General features: G+C 37.4%; 1 non-coding gene across 1 annotated transcript; it reads right to left on the bottom strand.

The window, feature by feature from the left end:
• Positions 1-10,996: 10,996 nt before the first annotated feature.
• Positions 10,997-11,103, bottom strand: LOC141680745 (small nucleolar RNA R71). The gene has a single exon (XR_012558405.1). It is a non-coding gene; the product is annotated as a small nucleolar RNA R71 (small nucleolar RNA).
• Positions 11,104-15,744: the final 4,641 nt, after the last annotated feature.

Genomic DNA, 15,744 nt, shown 5'->3' with positions numbered 1-15,744 from the left:
AAAATGAAGAGGTCCAGTCACAAGAGCAAGACTGTAAATTCTATAAGTGCTCCATTGCAACTTATTCACATGGACCTGTTTGGACCAGTTAATGTCTTGTCTATGTCTAGAAAGAAATATGCATTGGTGATGGTGAATGACTACTCAAGATACACTTGGGTGGAATTTATGCATTCAAAGGATGAAACTCCACACATCATAATTGAACACATAAAGAAAATTGAGAAGAAGAATGAGGATCAAAATTATGTTAATAGATTGAGAAGTGATAATGGCATAAAATTCAGAAATGCAGCTTTAAGTGAATTCTGCAAAGACAAGGGCATTGTTCAAGAGTTCTCAACTGCAAGAACACCTCAGCAAAATATTTTGGTTGAAAGGAAAAATAAAACTCTAGTTGAAGCTTCAAGAACAATGCTACAAGATGCCAATTTTCCAATAATTTTAAGGGAAGAAGCTATTAACAGTGCATCCTACACTCATAACAGATATCTAATCAACAAAAACCTTGGCAAGTCACCCTACTCAATTTTATCAAAAAGAAAGCCTACTGTAAAGCATCTGCATATGTTTGGAAGCAAATGCTTTGTGCTCAAAGACAACACTGAATATGTTAGAAAATTTGATTCTAAAGTATTTGAAGCTATTTTTATGGGATATTCATTAGAAAGAACTGCCTAAAGAGTTTATGTGCTTGGATAAAAAGAAAATTATAAAAAGCAGAGATGTGACATTTGATGATGACAAGTGTCCAGGCTTGGAATGCCTTGATGAAAATGAAGTTGAAGATCTTAAATTTGAAAATATGAACATTGATAGTGATTCTGAAGATGATGCCAAGATCAACACAAACAGCAGGATGAATGAAGAATTAAATGAATCAGTGAACTATAAAGATGAGAATTCATCTCAAATAAGAAACTCACCTGAATTTGATGGTACAAACTCATGGGGAGGAAGAGATGACGGTTTAGCAAGTCATGCCAACAATGAAGAAAATACAGATAACTCTAGTTAACAAGATCATACCAGAAAATGGGATATGAGTCACACAAGTGATGTAATAATTGGTGATCCAAATGCTGGAGTGGGGACTAGGAGTGCCACTACAAATCAATGCTTGCATACATGTTTTCTATCTCAAATTGAGCCAAAAAAATTGAGGAAGCTCTACTTGATCCTGACTGGATAACTGCCATACAAGAAGAGCTACAAAATGGATGAAAATGGAATTATGACAAGAAACAAAGCAAGAATGGTTTCCAAAGGCTACTCACAAGAAGGAGGAATTGAGTATGATGAAAATTTTACTCTAGTTGCAAGACTTGAAGCAATAAGAATTTTTCTTGCATTTGCGGCACATTCAAATTTTAAGGTATATCAAATGGATGTGAGTGCATTCCTTAATGGTGAATTAGAAGAAGAAGTCTATGTGCAACAACCATCTGGGTTTAAAAATCCATAATTTCTAAACTTTGTTTATAAACTGTTGAAGGCCCTTTATGGATCGAAAAAAGCACCTAGAGCATGGTATGATACATTTTCAGAATTTCTACTCAAACATGGATTCACTCGAGGAACAATTGATGAGACTCTATTCTACAAGAAGCATGGTGATGACATTATTCTAGTTCAAATCTATGTGGATGATATCATTTTTGGTTCTATAAATGAAAAGCTATGTCAAAGATTTTCAAGACTCATGCAGAGTGAATATGAGATGAGCATTATTGGAGAACTAAGTTACTTCCTTGGTCTTCAAGTTAGCCAAAGAAGTGATGGAATCTTTATCAGTCAAACCAAGTATATCAAAGATCTGTTGAAGAAATTTGGAATGATTGATTGTTCACCTGCATCAACACCCATGTCTACAGCTACAAAGTTGGATGAAGATAAGAAAGGAAAAAATGTAGACATTTTAGGTTATAGAAGAATGTTTGGATCTTTGTTGTACTTAAATTGCTAGCAGGCCATACATTATATTTGCAGCATGTCTGTGTGCTAGATTTCAAGCAAATCCTAAAGAATCACATTTGATGGCTATCAAGAGGATTTTCAGATATTTGAAGAGAACAACAAACTTGGTATTGTGGTATCCTAAGGGAACTGGTTTTGAAGCTGTTGGATACACAAATACATATTTTGCTGGATGCAGGGTAGACAGAAAGAGTACAAGTGGAAACTATCAATTCCTTGGTCAACGCCTTGTATCTTGGTACAATAAATAACATCAATGTGTGTCAACTTCCACAGCTAAGGCTGAATATATAGCCACTGGAAGTTGTTTTGCTCAAGTGCTTTGAATTAGAAATCAATTAATGGACTATGGCCTAATATTACACAAAATTACAATCATGTGTGACAATACTAGTGCCATATCTATTGTTGCTAATCCAGTTAATCATTCTAGAACTAAGCACATTGATGTAAGATATCATTTTATTGGAGAACATGTTGTATATGGTACTATTGAGCTTATTTTTGTTCCAACAGAAAAACAATTAGCTGATATTTTCACTAAACCTTTGGATGAAGAACCTTTCACTAGACTTGTAGGTGAAATTGGTATGTTAAATTCTTCATCCTAAAGGCATGAACTCAGCTAATGTGTTGCAACAGATTAATTTCTGATAAATCAAAATTAATTTGATTTAATCAGAAATTAACTGGAATATAATCTATAAATATTTCAGAATTCTCTGTATATTTATTTTTTTTAAAATTCAAACTTAACTTAGAATTTTTCAAATTCTAAGAAAAACTGTTTAAATGTTAATTCACATTCTTTGTATGTGAAATTAATATAAGACAATACTGAAAAAGAACAAAAGTATGTAGAGAACTGAGTTCCTTATAAGTCTAAATGACTTCTCGACAAGTCATTTTGAGACTTCTCGATAGAGTTCTCGATAAGTCTTTTTCATGACTTCTCGATGGACTTTGCGACAAGCCTCTTTATGACTTCTCGATAAGTATTGTAGAGATCTCGATATATATATTAATATGGAGTTCTCTACAAGTATATATTTTAGACTTATCAATAACTTAAGACTAAACTTATTTAATTCAATAAATTATTTCAGTAAAATGCTTTTGATATAAAATCAATTCTAATCTTATGTTGATTTATTCAATATAAATTGGAATAATTTATTCCAATCAGGGCAAACTGGGTATTTATTCTACATATCGATAACTCACTATCTAGTTCTCGATAAGAGTCAGGATAGTGACATCTCGACATGAGTTTTCTAATTCACGTGACTTATCAATAAGCAAATATCAACCATTTATTCCTACTTCTCTACAAGTCACATCTCTAGCCTATAAATACCCGGACATCTCCACATAACCCCTCTTTACGCTTTCGATATCTCAATTGACCTAAATTCTGCAAATTTTCACCGCTCTCACTCAATTCAAACTCTTTCTTTCTCAAATTTCTTACCCACTCAAACTCAACTATTTCTAATGGCTGCCAACAATGTTAGAGCTTTTATCCTGAAAGAGGGCACCAACTATTTGGCATTTGTTGATGCAAACCAAGCTCTTGACAACTTCAAGTGCTTTGTGAGATTTATTGTTGAATCATATCTCTCAGGGGCCTTGACGAATAATCATGTTCTATACTTGGACGTGTTGAATGAATTTTGGAACTCTGCTGTGATCAACACCATTGTCCATGAAGATCAAGTTATATCTTTGGTGGTGAACTACACAATTCAAGGTGTAGTTGTGGAACTCAATGCAAATGATGTTAACAAAGCTTTGGGGATTCCAATAGACAACATTGTGGAGGTTTGAACATGAGTTTATGGACTTCATCAACTATAATGAGAAGATTGACATGGCCAGGCTGAACAAGAAGAACATAAGGAGAGATGGTCTTTTGTGTTTGACTTTATCATAAGAGCACTCACATGCTGAAAGACTGACTATGACAATATCTCCAGTGTAGTGCAGAAGTTGGTGTACTCCATAGCTTACAACAGATAGCTCAATGTTGGAAGCTTGATCCTGGAAGAACTGAGCACAAGGATGACCATGCCTTTGGTAAGTATTGTTAAGGAAATTTTATTTACTAGGTTTATAATGTCCACTTTAAATCATAAAGTAGCTGACATTGATATGACTAATGGTATAGATATAAATCAAATAGGCATTTGTAAACAAGTGTCCAAAGTTTTATTTGGTTCACTAACTACAAATAATCAGGTAAAGAAAGCTTTAAATGTCACTGACTTTGTTGGAGAGATTCAGAACCCACCCTTACCCAATGCTTGAAATGAGATCCAGTGCTATAACTATTATAACTATGGCCTCTGCACCTGTAGAAGTACACAAACAGGATAACACACAGGGGCCTTCCACAGCTGAGACCATTTATTCAAAACCATTAGATGCTAGGAAGTCAACTACTTCATCCTATCAAAATGATGGAGTTAGTAAAAAGAAGAGAAAGTAAACACCCTTGGTTATTGTTACTAAGAGTGATAAGGACCAAACACAAATAGAGTCAAACCTGGTCAGAAAACTAAAGAAGCAAAGGAAGGTTGAGTTGCAGTTGTAACAAAGGGGCATCAACAGACCCCAGGGGCACCTTCTCAACAAGCTATCACTATTGACCAAAGCATTCTCCCAAATGCATCCTGTATAGAGTCTGCACCACCTCTTATGCACTCTCAAGGAGTTGAAAGAAGTAATTTGTAAGGCACACACAATGAGAGCACATCAATTGAAACTCCCTCATCCACTCAGGGGGAGTTGCCAATATACAATTCTGAAATCTCTAATCTTATTTCCCAAATTTCTTCTTCATAGAATGAAAGGCTTGAATCCATCTCTCAAGCTTTACCAACATCAAGTGACACAATTCAAGAAACTATGGTCACCACTCAGAAACAATCATTAGATGGTGAGAGGCTACATACTGAGGGAGATCTTGATGAGACCATAAAAAACACAGGGGTTTCATCAGTTTTTACTGAAGACCCTGTGCATGTTACCATTGCACCTTCATGTGCACTACAGTTTTCACAGGCTGTTAGGTTTAAGGGTAGTACTCTTGAGGGGGAGCTACTCAAATCCCCTCAAATTTAATTGGAGGTTTCTCAAGAAGGAACAACTCTCCTCACAAGCCTGGATAAAATTTCTTTGTCAATTGAAGCTGGGAGTACAATTGCTAATGATACAGTCATTGAGGAGGCAGGTCTAGCACATTCAGATGCCACTTTATTGCAAGAGGAACAAGGGTTTGAGGCCATGGTACATGATCATAACCCGGTAAATTCCTCTCCAATTCAAATAAAGGTTCAATCTTCTAGTGAACAACACAGTATAACAACCACAATTGCTATTGTGAGTCAAATTGTGACCCCTGTCACAGGAACACTTACCACCTCTACCCCATCCACTTCAACCACTTCCAACCAACCATTAACATCAGCCACTACATACCATCCTGAACACCTTATTTCTCAATAGTTGTAAGATGTTCAAGCCCAACCAACCACAATCAGTGATCTTTTGGTTGATCAGCTTGCAGGCCTAACCAATATAACCCAATAATTCCTTACCACTGACATGTCCAATTAAGACTATCAGGCCATACCGCTATCATACAAAGAGGATGTTGAGGAGCAACAAGAGAAGATTACAGATGAAGCAGATGGTAATGCGGATGCGTGGTTGTCAAAAGACTTCACAGTAACCATAGAGGAAGCCTTGGCTAAATTTATAGAGGAAAATATATCACCATTATGGGAAGCAATGCCAAGGTCCTCACTCCTCAAGAGGTTTATGATGCTATAATAGAAGTGTACAAAGCTCAATTGAAGGCCTATCATCATATTGAAAGAGCTGTGGAGAACACTCTAGACAAGTATCAAGCCACAGTCAAGAAAATTGTCAGTGATAGGATTGATGAATTGATGCCTACTTTTTCAGACATGAAGTCACAGTTTAACACTTTTCATAAAAACTTTAAGCTCTCTCTCATACCAGTTGAAAAAAAATGTATCCAAGTTGAGGGACTCTTTCATAGCCTTGCATGAGGTGATCCAGAAGCAAATAACTCAAAATAATGACTCCAAGGTCAAGTTGTATCAGTTGTACAAGTTTAGGTATGAACTATCATCTTTGGTAAAGGAGGAGATCAAAAATCTTGTTCAAAATTCTTTTGGCACTTTATCTGCATCAAGTTCACAATCTATACCTTTCACCCTAGCCAACCTTCAAATCCAAAATCTACAAACACAAGTCTCAACTCTCCAAACCTCAAATGACTCCCTATCTGCTCAAGTATCTCAGCTAACCTCTCTTGTACAAATCCAGCAACAGGACATCAAGTCCTTAATAGACTCCCAAAAATATCTACAGATATAGAATTCAGTATCTTTGGGAGCTATTATGGGAGCCTTGGACATCCCACTTCAAGAAAATTCTCAAGCTGTAAGGACCCAAATCCCTCTATCTACACCTATTATGCCTGCTATCAAGCCTAAGGGGGAGATGAAGTCTCAACTACAGCTAAAATCAAGCCAAGCTACAATTCAAAACAAAGATGATGTTGGAATGGACAGACTAATAAAGGTAGCTGAGGGACCTTGTCTTGATAAGGAATTTGATGAACTCCTCAAAGCCCTCAGAATCTCTCTAAACAACAATCACTTCACATACAAGAAGGCTTTGAATATGAACATAAATTTCCTGAGGGTGGTGACGGTAATTAATGGAGATGTCAAGGTGTTATTCCCAAACAATCTAACAAAGAATTATAGAAGGGGGTTGAATAGGTTGAATGTAATTCTAGCTACTTTTTCAATTTTAAGAACAGTTCTACTATAAATATATAACTGTGTTTGATTTGGCTATAGTGCGGAATGAAAGTGTTTATGAAATCAAAACACAGAGTAATCAAATACAAGTATTTAAAATCTTTCTGGCGGATTAAACTTTTCCACCGTAGATATATATTAATAAGAGAACTCTGTGTTAGAATGTTGTACACATCTGCTTACAAGTTGAACTCACAAGAACAGAGAAATTCTTTACAGATGTAGCTGATAACTGGATTTTATATCTACTTGGAACGCTTCATTACAAGATTAAGTTGGTGTTTTGGACTCAAGTTATTGGTATTTTTGATATATTTTTGTGTTATTGCATTTCAGATATCGGTTAAATGAAGAAAGGAGCTTTTCAAGGAAAAATGCTGAAAATAGCTAAGAATTAGAAGCATAGACCATTCTCAAGTTGAATAAATCTCGTTAGCTTCACGTGGGCAGTTGAATCGCCTAATTCTGACGTGCAGAACTCAAGATATGGCCAAAAGAAGAATCAGCAGAAAAATCCAGAAATCCTGCGCGGCCGCCCCACTTCTGAGCGCGCCCGCGCCACTTTTCTGCCGAAAACCAGCGCACCCGCGCTGATTTGAGCGCGGCCACGCAGCCCTTTTTGCCCCAGAATCCTTATTTTTGTAGAATTTGATGATTTTGAGGGTCCAGGTCCACAAGGGGCCTATATAAACCAATGAAAAAATGTTTTTAACAACAAGGAGACTGTGGAGAGTAATAAGAAGACCTAGAGAGCACAAGACGGCTATGAAGAAGAAGACTTTGATTTTCTTTAGTATAGTTGATACTTGAATGCTTGTTTTTGATTTGTCTTTGAACCCTAGTACTCTTTTATTATTTATTATCATGTTTTCATTGGTACCCATGGTGATGATGAGTTCGATTATGAATTAATCGTTATCGTGGGGTTTTAACGGATTTACTTATGGATTTCTATAGTTTGTTTCAATATTTTTATGTGTGGTGATTGATTGATATCCTAATATTGGTTGTGCTTATTCGTCTTATATGCATAGCTAACATATAAGATAGCGTGTTAATATCTATTGAAGCGAAAGTGAATATAGAGGTTTAGAACTTGCCATGCTAGCATAGGTTCATGTATAATTTTTATACATGATTCGTAGGTAATTTTAACCATCTTACTTGCCCTATGTAATCACGATAAATAACTTGTGCATTAAACCTTTATGTTGTCAAATTTTATAGACATATAGGCTCTCAACATATTTGGTGTCTATTCAGCTTCTATCTCTTTTTGAATGTCTGGTAGTAGGGTATTCGTACAACGAAAGTTGGCGTTTACTAGTTTCGTGTTATCTGATTAGTTGTCATCACCATTGCATGCTAAGGTTAAGAACAATGAATTTGAATGAAGTAGTAATGAAGTTAGAATCCCATGTTTGTCTCATATAGTTAATTCAATCACTTTTATTCTTAGTTAATTGCATGTTAGTTTAATCTTAGTTATAAATATCTCAACTTGTTATTGTCTTAGCATTGAGCGATAGCCATACCATTGTTGCCTAGGTGCATAATCTTAAGTTAACTAAAAATAGTCTATGTGGGTACGAATCTTATTTATATCTTATACTACTTGCGAATACTTATACTTGTGTGTAATTTTAGCACGTGTTTTCGCCCTAACAAGTTTTTGGCGCTGCTTCCGGGGACTCGGTGTTAATTTTTAGTTTATTTGCTTGACATCAGTGGTTGTTAAAGTTCACTGACTCGGATTCTTTTACTTTCACGGTTACTTGTTTGTATTTTAGGTACTCGAGAGAGCGTGTATGCGAACACGTACTCAATCTCTTAAGGAAACTATTGAAGAAGTGGAAGAAGAAGTTCTTGAAGAAGTTGATAAAGTTGAAGAAGAAAGTGAAGACAAAGAAGTAATCATTACAATGGGAGAACCGGCAGCACCAACGAAAGCGTTGATGGACTTTTTTCAACCAAAGATCAATGACATTCAATCTAGCATTGGCAGGCCAACTATCATAGCTAATACCTTCGAGATCAAGCATGGCACGATTCTGTTGAGTGGCATTTATGACACTTTATTACACTCCGTAAAGCTTTGAATTGGTGTATTTGTACTCAAGTTGTTGGTGTTTTAATGTATTTCTAGTATTTTTGCATTTTCAGGCATTTTCCTGGTAATCAGGTGAATTAGCATGGTTTTAGTGCTAATTGGGTGTTAGGATGGTGTTGGAATAAAAGCTCATGGAAAACCAACTCAAATCAGCAAGGCAAAGAAGAAGTCATAATTTTATCTAGGGAGTCAGCGCGCCCGCGCTGTGCTAGCGCGATCCCGCGCCCAAAGATCAGAAACTCAGCACGCCCGCGCTGGTCAAGCGCGCGGCCGCGCCAGGTCGGGATAGCAGAATTCTGTTTCTACTAGGATTTTAAGAGTTTGAAGCCCTGGTCAATTCTACAACATATATATAGATAAATAAAGACGTTTTGCATAAGGAGAGACGTAAAAAGCTAAGGAAAAAGAGTAAAGAAGACCAGAGAGCATAATTCAACCAAAGCAAAGAAGATCTAGTTTATTCTTGTAATTCTTTGTTTAAGTTGTAATGTTGGATTCTAGTTTTCTTATTCTTGAACCTTTACTTGTGTTTCGTACCTAGTTTTATTCAGTATAAAGACTACATTTATTATACCATGCTTTCATTGGAACCCACGTTGATGATGAGTCCGATCATGGGCTAATCATTATCGTGGGGTTCTAGCGGATTTATTTATGGATTTCTTTAGTTAATTTGTTTCGATGCCATAGTGTGTGGTGATTGTGTGATAACCTAGTATTGGTTGTGCTTATTCATCTTATGAGTGTCGCGAACTTATAAGATAGCGTGTTAATTCTTAATGAAGCGAAAGTGAATTTAAGGATTTAGAACTTGCCATGCTAGCATAGGTTCGTATGATATTGTTATGCATGATGCATAGGTAATTTTAACCATCTTATTTGCCCTATGTAATCATGATAGATAACTTATGCATTAAACCTTTATGTTGTCAAATTCTATAGACATATAGGGTCTCAATATAATTGGTGTCTATTCAGCTTCTATCTCTTTTGTTGATGTCTGGTAGTATGGTATTCGTGCAATGAAAGTTGGCGTTTATTATTTTCGTGTTATCTGATCAATGTCATCACTATTACATGCTAAGGTTAAGAACAAAAAGGCTATTGAATGAAGTATTTAATGAAGTTATCCCATGTTTTTCATATATATTAACTCAACCATTCTTATTCTCTTACTTATAATTGTTAGCTTAAGTTTAGTTAAAAACAATCTCAATTTGTTGATCGTCTTAGCATTGAATAATAAACATACCATTGTTGCATAGATACATTGACTGAAATTACAAACTTGATTATCTGTGGGAACGAACTAGAAGATATTCTACATTACTTGTGAACACGTATACTTGCGTGAATTTTAGCGCGTGTTTAACGACTAACAAGTTTTTGGCATCGCTGCCGGGGAATTGGGTGTTAATTTTTAGTTTATGTATTTGTCATCAGTGGTCGTTAAAGATCATTGACTCAGACATTGTTACTTTATTATTTCCTTATCTTATTTCAGGTAATCTAGCGAGCGTGTATGCATACGTGTTCACGGGCTCGTAAGAGAACTCTGGATCAAGCCGAGGAAGAAGCTGTAGTGATTCGAAGGGAAGTTTTTGAGGATGAAGAGAAAGTAGCAGAAGAGGAGAAAGTCGAGGAACCAACTTTAGTAGTAATAGGAGATCAAGCAGAAATTCCTAAGGCTTTGATGGACTATTCTCAGCCTAAGATCAATGATATTCAGTCGAGCATTATCAGACCAGCCATCTCGGCTAACACTTTTGAGATCAAGTCAAGCACGATTCAGATGATAGAGAACTCAGTTCAGTTTGGGGGTTCTCCTACAGAAGACCCCAACATGCACATCAAGGATTTCATCGAGATCTGTGACACTTTCAAGTTCAATGGTGTGACTGAAGATGCTATCAAGCTGCGACTCTTCACATTCTCCCTAAGGGATAAAGCAAAGTGATGGTTACATTCTCTACCACTAGGGTCTATCACCACATGGGAGGGCCTTGCTCAAAAGTTTCTCACTAAATTCTTCCCTATGGCGAAGACTACTACAATCAGAAATGCTCTTACTCAGTTTGCTCAGCAAACTGGAGAATCTCTATGTGAGGATTGGGATCGATATAAGGAGATGCTAAGGAAGTGCCCACACCATGGCATGCCTGATTGGATGATTATAAACTGTTTTTATAATGGATTGGGTGCTCTTTCTAGACCCATGCTTGATGCAACATCAGGAGGAGCCTTTGGGCTAAGAGCTACAACAAAGCTTATGAATTGATTGAACTGATGGCTGCTAATGAATACCAGAATCCTTCCCAGAGTCTAACTCAGGGTAAAGTAGCAGGAATTCTGGAGTTGGATGCAGCAACTGCTATAGCTGCCTAATTTAAGGCTTTGACGATGAAGGTGGACACTTTGGCTAATTATGGAGTTAATCAAATCACTAGTGTCTGTGAGCTTTGTGTTGGTGCCCATGAGACTGATCAGTATGCTATTTCTAGTGAATCAACTTAGTTCGTGAGCAACTTTCAGCGATCACAACAACCTGTGCCAACCACCTATCATCCTAACAACCGCAATCATCCTAATTTTAGCTGGAGCAACACTCAGAATGCGGTTCAACAGCCTTATCAGCAGTACCCAGCAAAGCAGTACAACCCCCCTGGTTTTCAACAACCACAATATGCACCAAGACAGCAACTTCAGCTACAACAAGCTAATGAAAAATCTGAATTAGAGGAGTTGAAGCTTATGTGCAAAAGCCAAGCTGTGTCTATCAAGAATTTGGAAAATCAAATTGGACAATTTGTCACTGTCTTGCTAAATCGTCAACCTGGTACACTACCTAGTGACACTGAAGTGCCAGGAAAGAGGGAAGCTAAGGAGCAGGTGACGGAAAGGTTATAAATCCCGAACATACTCAAGTTTCAGAAGACGAAGCTGGGGCTGAAGAAGTAGTAAAACAGCAAGAAGCAGAAGTGGAACCAAGGAAGACTACTGTTGAGCACACTCCTCCTGAGGGTAATACAGGGGAGAAACAGATCTATCCTCTATCGCCTTTTCCTAAGCGGCTGCATAAGAAAAAGCTGGATAAACAATTTGAGAAGTTTCTGGAGGTGTTCAAGAAACTTCATATTAACATACCTTTCGCTGAGGCTCTTGAGCAGATGCCTAGTTACGCAAAGTTTATGAAAGATATTCTCTCTCAGAATGTAAAGCTAGATAATTTAGAGACTGTTGCTCTCACGGAGGAATACAGTGATGTGCTGCAATAGAAGTTACCTCCAAAGCTTAAAGATCCAAAAAGCTTCACTATTCCATGTACTATTGGAAAAGTGTCTTTCGATAGATGCTTATGTGACTTGGGAGCTAGCATCAATCTGATGCCTTTGTCAATCTTCAAGAAGTTGAACTTGCCTGATCCAAAACCAAATTATATGACTTTGCAGTTGGCCGATCATTCTATTACATATTTGAGAGGTATTGTGGAGGATGTCTTGGTCAAGGTTGATAAACTCATCTTCCCTGCTAATTTCATGATTCTTGATTTCAAGGAGGATAAGAAGATTCTTATAATCTTGGGAAGACCTTTCATGGCGACTGGCCGTACCTTGATAGATGTATAGAAGGGTGAGCTTACAATGCGAGTGCTGGATCAGGATGTAACTTTTAATGTGTTCAATGCTATAAAATTTCCTATGGAAAATGAGGAGTGCTTAAAGGTGGAGTTGGGTGATTCTGTGGTTACATCAGAACTTGATCAATTGCTAAGGTCTGATGCCTTAGAGAAGGCCTTGTTGGGAAATTATGATAATGAAGATGATGAAGGGGATGAACAGTTGCAATTTCTGAATGCTTCTCCCTGGAAGAGGAAGATTGATATGCCTTTTGAATCTCTGGGAATGGAGGAGTTGAACAAAACTCCAAAATGCCTCAGGCCATCTATTGAGGAAGCTCATACTCTTGAACTTAAGCCTTTACCTGAACATTTGAGGTATACGTTTTTAGGTGATGCATCTACTTTTCCTGTTATTATTGCATCTGACCTTTCAGGTATCGACGAGGAGAAACTTTTGAGAATTCTTAGAGAATTCAAATCGGCAATTGGGTGGGCTATAAAAGATATCAAGGGAATCAGCCCTTTGTATTGCATGCACAAAATTCTATAAGAGGAAGGAAGCAAGCCTACAGTTGAGTAGCAAAGAAGACTTAATCCAATCATGAAGGAAGTAGTGAAGAAGGAAATTCTTAAGTAGCTAGATGCAGGGATTATCTATCCCATTTTTAACAGTTCTTGGGTGAGTCCAGTTCAATGTGTACCGAAGAAAGGAGGTATCATAGTAGTTTCTAATGAGAAGAATGAGCTCATCCCTACTCGAACAGTCACGGGGTGGAGAGTTTGCATGGATTACAGGAAGCTGAACAAGGCCACTAGGAAGGATCACTTCTTTCTGCCTTTTATTGATCAAATGCTTGACAGATTTATTGTGCATGAGTACTACTGTCTTCTAGATGGTTATTTTGGTTATAATCAAATCTGCATTGCTCCAGAAGATCAAGAGAACACTACCTTCACATATCCATTTGGTACTTTTGCCTTCAGACGAGTTTTTTTTGGTCTGTGTGGTGCACCAGCCACGTTTCAGAGATATATGATGGCCATCTTTTCTGATATGATTGGCCAGAATGTGGAGGTGTTCATGAACGACTTCTCTGTATTTGGCGATTCTTATGATGAATGCTTGCAAAATCTTGAAAACGTTCTCAAGAGGTGTGTTGAGACCAATCTGGTTCTCAATTAGGAGAAATGTCACTTTATGGTGCGACATGGCATTATTCTTGGGCACAAGGTCTCTAGTAAGGGGCTTGAGATGGACAAAGCCAAATTGGGGGTCATTGAAAATCTTCCCCTACCAATTTTTGTTAAGGGAATTCGCAGTTTTCTTGGTCATGCGGGTTTTTATAGGCATTTCATCAAGGACTTCTCAAAGATTTCGAAGCCATTATACAGTTTGCTAGAGAAAGATGTCCCTTTCAGGTTTGATAACGAGTGTCTAGCAACTTTTGAGATGTTGAAAAAAAGTTTAATCACGACACCTGTCATAACTGCACCTGACTGGAAGGAACCTTTTGAAATGATGTGCGATGCAAGTGACTATGCAGTTGGAGCAGTTTTTGGGCAGAGAAAGAACAACATATTTCATGTGGTCTGCTATGCTATTAAGACCCTTAATGGTGCTCAACTGAATTATACTACTACGGAGAAAGAAATTTTGTCTATTGTCTATGGTTTTGAGAAATTTCGATCTTATCTACTTGGGACTAAAGTGACAGTTTTCACTGATCACACAGCAATTCAATATCTTGTCTCAAAGAAGGACTCGAAGTCTAGATTGATCAGATGGGTTCTTTTGCTTCAATAATTTAAATTAGAGATCAAGGACAGAAATAGGATTGAAAATCAAATCGCTGATCATCTTTTGCATTTACAAGATCCACGTGCAACTTCACTAGATAAGACATTGATAAATGAGTCTTTTCCCGATAAGCAGCTGTTTGTCGTATGCTTAAAGAAAGAAGTTTATGCATGAAGTGAAGTGGTATATGTGGGATGAGCTATTTCTTTTTCGACAGAGAGCTGACCAAATCATCAGGAAATGTATTCCTTACAGCGAAACAGGGGGGGCTTGCGAGATTGACACTCAACGGCTTATGGAGGACATTATTGTGGAGAAAAGACAACAGCTCGTATTCTTCAAGCAGGTTTCTTTTGGCCAACCTTGTTTAAATATTCTCATCAGTTCATTTTGAAATGTGATCGATGTCAACGTGTGGGTAATATGTCCAAGAGGGATGAGATGCCTCTTAATGTGCTTCTCGAGGTTGAAGTCTTTGATGTTTGGGGAATTGACTTCATGGGCCCATTTGTCTCATCTTGTAACAATCAGTATATCTTATTGGCGGTCGATTATGTCTCGAAATGGGTTAAAGTTAAGGCGTTTCCAACCAACGATGTGAAAGTAGTGCTTAATTTTCTTCACAAGCAAATATTCACAAGGTTCGAAACTCCATGAGTCATAATCAGTGATGAGGGGTTATATTTTTGCAATCGTAAGTTCACTGCTATGATGCAAAGGTATAATGTGAATCATCGTATTGCTACGGCTTATCATCCTCAGACAAATGGTCAAGCTGAGGTATCTAACAGAGAGATCAAGCACATTTCAAAGAAAGTTGTGTCCATCAAGGAAAGATTGATCTTTGAAGCTTGATGAAGCTGTTTGGGCATATAGAACAACATACAAGACTCCATTGGGAATATCGCCATTTCAGTTGGTGTATGGTAAGGGGGTCATCTGCTGGTGGAGCTAGAACATAAAGCATATTGGGCTTTGAAGAAGTTAAATTTGGACTTGGATGCAGCTGGAAAGAAGAGGATGCTTTAATTGAATGAACTGGACGAGTTTCGACTTCAAGCTTATGAGAACAACAAAATGTATAAGGATAAAGTCAAGAGGTGGCATGATATGGGTCTAGTGCTCAAATTATTTGTGCCGGGGCAACAAGTTCTGTTGTTTAACTCTCGTCTCCGTCTTTTTCCTTGGAAGTTGAAGTCAAGACGGTCAGGGCCCTTCATAATCAAAACTGTGTTTCCACATGGAGCGGTGGAAATTTTTGAGAATGATCTGGGCCAAGCATTCAAGGTAAATGGTCAGAGGTTGAAGCACTACTATGATGACATGGAAAACCGTGAGGTGGTTAGTGCCGTTTTGTTGTCCGTTTGATCTCAAGATTCTA

Source organism: Apium graveolens, chromosome 1 (assembly GCF_009905375.1).
Source record: "Apium graveolens cultivar Ventura chromosome 1, ASM990537v1, whole genome shotgun sequence".
Classification (NCBI taxonomy): Eukaryota; Viridiplantae; Streptophyta; class Magnoliopsida; order Apiales; family Apiaceae; genus Apium; species Apium graveolens.
The sequence above is the reverse complement of the archived record's forward strand: the minus strand, read 5'-3'. Positions and strand labels throughout refer to the sequence as shown.